Raw genomic sequence first — 5,411 nt, forward strand, 5'->3', positions numbered from 1 at the left:
TCAACTTGACCTCAAGGGCAGTATGTGACACCAAGGCAGTTTTGTTGGTTCACTGTATCATGGCAGAGAACTGCAACATGTGCTTTGGCTGCTGTGCAATAGCAGGGCTAGGGGTGGAGGCCTGATCAGAGAGGCCTGAAGGGCAAGATGCCAGAGACATTTGAAGCAGTGGATTCAAATGTTCACATATGGAGCCCATGCGGGGGAAGGAGGGATGGTGTGAGAACATCATTGGGAGAACCTGGCCCCTTGTTAAGGAAGAAATCCTGGCAAAGTGTTGGGAGATTGTACTGGACCTGCATGCTCTGGGGCACTGGCCAGGGATGGCACACTGCCAACCTGCTCCAAAAAATGAAGAAGAGTGTTCAACAGAAGGAAAAAGAGCCAGAAGCTATAGATCCCTCCCCTTTTGAGCTAAGGCCATGGGACAACTCACGGCAGCATCCTGGCAATGGCCCAAGTCTAGCATGGAAGAGCAAGTGAAGGCTACCTGTGCCGTCCTGGCAATCATCACAAATCAGATCTGCTGTTGACCACCCCCCAAATGTGTATTCCATCACATTTCCCCCTGCCATTCTTGTTCCTTGGATTATTAGATGGTAAACATTGACAGAAAGTATTTCAATTTTGTATCGTGTGTAGTAACTGACATTTGATTGTGTGTGTGTGTGTGTGTAATGTGTCTAAAGTTACAGCTGACTCATGGCAACCCAGTAGGGTTTTCAAGGCAAGAGGCTACAGGAGGTGGTTTGCCATTGCCTTCCTCTGCATAACAACCCTGGTATTCCATCCGAGTACTAACCAGGGCCAACTCATCTTAGCTTCTGAGATCTGATGAGATCAGGCTAGCCTGGGCCATCCAGGGGAGAGCAACAATTGATTACAGCTATTAATGTCAATGAAATGAAAACAATTTTCTTCCCCACCTCATTAAACCATCTGGGCCACACAATGGCATCCTGATCGATGGTGAACTTGATCTCTGCAGACGATTGTCTCTCTACTCTCCCAACATTAACTCTAACAATTGACTGATTGCATGCCACCACCCAGTTCACGATATCAAAGTTGACGGCCATGTCTCCATCCTCATCAAAATAAACTCCTTCCATTGAAGCATTGAAAAACTGGAAGTTTCTGAGGAAAGGATGAAGCTAGAATTACAAAGAAAATGCCAACATTTAGAAATACAGGAAGCCATGTTGGATATTTCAGCCTTCCTCATTTGGAGCCTCAGTCTTGTATGATCCAGGGCCAGTGCACAAGTCCTTCAGAATCGGTGTCTTTTTCACACTGGCAGTGTGAATCTGTAGAAATATAAACATGGTTTTGCATCACAAAAAGGAGTTTTCAAGCTGGGGCCACTGGTAGCATTGGGCCAAGTGAGGCACAGTTCTTCTAGCAGAAGATTTTGGACATCATCAAAAAGCAGCAAGTAGTAATTTATAAGGATCACCATAATTCTACAGTACATGGGATGGGAGAACAGTTTTGAATTAAGAAAGCTCTGTATATAAGAAAAACCTGTTGGATCTTCATAGTACTATTTGTCCAGGCTTAAGTAAATGTGGTTGGGATGGAAGTCATGTGACTCTGGCAGCAACACAGAGCTCGTATCATCCAACAGCCTCCATTATAAACTGTATAGATGATCTTGCTATCCTAATGCCTAATGCGCTTGGGTATGGCCTTCATGCCTTCTTCTGAGGTTATCATAATGCTAAAAAACTCCCTGATCCTTATGAACAGTGTGGATCCATGTGCAGATGTGTCCATGTATGTGTTTCTGGGTCATATGTCATATTGAATCCTAAGATGGTTAGGTCAGGAGCTGCTTCTGCTACATGTTCCCTGCACACTTACAGTTCAAATACACCTCACCCAATGGAGGGTGGGTCTTAGGGGACTCTTCCGGCTGAGCTGGATCAGGAACATCTTAAACTTGGAAATGGGCTAGATTTCATGTTGCCTCTATATGTAAAATCTTCTCAGAGTATGAATGTACAATTGGCCAATTGACAGAAATTCTCAGAGAGCACAAGAGAAGGAATACCTGCCATGGCTTCAACTTCTGGAGTCCCAGCCAGCCTCCACTGGACATCCGATTGGATCGGGATAAGTAGGCAGCATTCAAGGCATGTGCCCCCAACTGGATCGAGTTGTAAATGCTGTAGCTGTCTTGAGACAGGATACTTTCTAGCTCAGCTTGGGATGGTGGCTGTAATCCCTCATTCTCTCTGCATCTACTCCCTCTTTTCACAGACAGTACATGGTTTGAATATGAACAATGAAATGCTCCCTTTCCAATTTTACTGAGGGTAGAAAGAAAGGACTTCAAATTGTCATATTTGGTTTTTGTGTTTTTCTGGATCAAAAAGGAAAAAGAACCATGGATGTGATGTTTATCAAAATAGGCGAGAAAGAACCTCAAGCTGAGATCATGCAAGATCGCTGTAATCCATACTCTCCCCACACTGAATAATTTTGTTTTTTCAGCATATGTGATCATAAATTCCAGAATAATCATGGAGTGGGAGTCCCCATAGTAAACGACTACACTAAAGTTTCTCTGCATGAAAAATGAATAAATCCAGAATCTTAACTTATTGCTTTTGAGATTCAATTCTGGGATGCTTTCCTTGAAGGCAATACAAATCCCACTCTTGACAATCAAAGGGGACAAGGTCCTCAGGAATCTTTCTCCTTTGTCACTGTCTGGAGCAAGGAGACCGATCCACGTCCATCTGAAATGCAGCAGCATCTTGACAATCCCCATGAAATATAAATCTTGCTTTGGGCCCATCCGGTAGAAAAAAGGCAGCTGAGCTTCATCTTTGAGCACATGATTAACAAACCCATAGCTGATCTACCAGAGAAAGGAAGAGACTAGTGTTGGTCTTGTAGTGAGGACAAAAACATATTTATTAATCTATGTGTGTCTGTGTTCAGTGCCGCCAAGTTGCTTCCTTGCTGTAATCTATGAAACCCAAGCTGATTTCCTTCTGAAATTCTCTCGTGTGCTCCAGTAACCAACATTAATTTGCTATATGATCTGTAGTGCCTCTTCCTTTTCTGACGTCAGCTTGACCATCAGGCGTTTCTCGTTTCATATATCTATCATCATCAATCATTAACAAAATGCTCACCGTTGTAATGTAAATGTGGATGTAGACACTGTCTCAGAGGCACATTATGGTTCCTGCAAAGTGGGGAATCAGGCTACCTTATACGTCAAATGTTAAGGGATGGACTCGGGTACACCACTGGAGGGGAGCAAAATGACTCCACCTCCCCACTGGGTCAGTGCTATAAAAGGCAGGTGTCCCAACTGGCCGCCCTCTCCCGAGCCCCAGCCATGTTGTAACGAAATGTGTCAGGTCAAATAACTCAACCCACCTTTTAAATGAAAAAGGTTTATTAAGAAATTAAAAAAGCAAAAGTAATTAAAATGCGAGTACAGTAATCTTAAAGACACACTGGCAAAGAAAATAACAGTCTTGCTGGTTATACTTACAACTCTACTACATAGCTGAAGTTCCTTATTCTTAAGCTAAGCAGGTTCAGGCCTTAGTTTCTTGCATTGTGGCATTGCTGTATGTGAACAGAGTAACGTGCTAAAGCAGTTCAGGTGATGATAATAGTCAATAATGGCTGACATAGAATAAGCATGGCTAAACGTATGGCAATCTAAACCTTAGTCAGATGACCCCTGACTTCAGAAACAGTGGTTCAAAGAAACCTTTAGATGGTTCAGGCCGGTTCAAGCTGGATTGGGTCCTAGGAATGAAGAGTGAAATTATTCCCCCCTCCCAACGTCCCACAGATGAAAACTATCTCCCAGTTAGGCTGGTATGCTGGCTGGTTCAGCCTTGCACGGTCTTATCTGCTTGGTAACAGGCTGCAGATGCATCTTGTTTTTCATGGTCTCTGCTAGGCCTCTACAATTATAACAGCAGTTTTCTAAGCATTCAAAATGGAGAATAGTGATGCTAAGCAAAAGCTAACACTGAATGGCTTGTCCTGTCTTCACAGCAGGTTTAGTAGGTTCTCGACTTTATCACCAGTGATGTTCATTGATCACACGGTTGCATGGTGTCTGGCTCTGAAATCTGTAAATGTCTTCCTCCTAGGGTTGCCAGCTTCCAGGTGGAGGCTGGTGATCTCCCGCTATTACAACTGATCTCCAGGCAATAGAAAAGAAGTTCCTCTGGAGAAAATGGCTGCTTGACAATTGGACTCTATGGCATCGAATCCCTCCTTCCCAAACCTTGCCCTCCTCAGACTCCACCCCCCAAATCTCCAGGTATTTCTCAACCTGGAGCTGGCAACCCTACTTCCTCCACTCTTAACGATGTTCTTTGAAAATAGTGGTTTTCTTGCTGTTGCTTGGAAAGCCATTGGTTCCTGGGAGGAAGAAAAATCTCCCTCAGATCATGTTCAACTCCATTCAAAATCATTTTCTGTCTCTAGAGTCTCTTTATGGTACTCAATACCTCCCTATAGTCCTCTCTGGAGTGGAATTAGACTCAGCCCACCCATTCCTTTCAATTCATACCTGAGGTATTTTGTAGATGCTTAAGATGGTTGAAATCTGGTGGGAGGTTACAGAATCGGCCCCATCAAGAACAGCCAAGATATTACTTTGTCTTCCACATCTGTAGTTTGGAACATTCATCTGTCCACCTGAGAGCAGATCTACCACTCCATCATAAGTCATTCGTGCATTCAAATAGTTCTCATAGACATTGTACCCCAGAGAGATGTTGGGTAGGAGCCTCGGTTGTTTACTGATTTTCTCAATAGCAAACGCGAAGGGCAGGAGGTCTGAATATACCAGCCCACGTATACTGCAACATAATATGTATGGTTACATTTCATCTGGTTTTGAACTCCGTTAATCTGATTTGCGCAGCTCTGCCTGCCCCATATCCCTCTAGATCTTTTAGTGTTTGTGATGGTCAAATTATCATGAGAAAAAAACTCTCTTCATCTACTAAGACAGTGAGTATGGCCAGGTAGTTCAAGGAGGCTAGAGCCAGTTTGAGGAAGAGCTGATATATTTAGAAGCTGTTCATTGTATGCAGACAAACATTATGGAAAACATTATTCAGCTAGAAGGTCACGTACAGTAAAATCCACGCACACAAAAAAGTGCCTAGCAACTGGAGGCAATACGTTTCTGCTGGTAATGAGGACACCCTGAGTTTCCATCCATTTTAGACCCCACTGAGAAATGAGGCAGTCCCCCCAAGCGAAGAAAGTTGGTTATAGCCCTGACCCTGCAATAATTTGCTGTGGCTCTCGCTTCCATCTTCAGCCATGCTAGAGAAAGTTGAGGAGGTATTGAACAAGGGGTGTGGAGACAGATGGAACATCCCTGGGACCTCCCTGGCTTAGTGTTAGAGCATCAG

This window comes from Euleptes europaea, chromosome 1 (assembly GCF_029931775.1).
Source record: "Euleptes europaea isolate rEulEur1 chromosome 1, rEulEur1.hap1, whole genome shotgun sequence".
Classification (NCBI taxonomy): Eukaryota; Metazoa; Chordata; class Lepidosauria; order Squamata; family Sphaerodactylidae; genus Euleptes; species Euleptes europaea.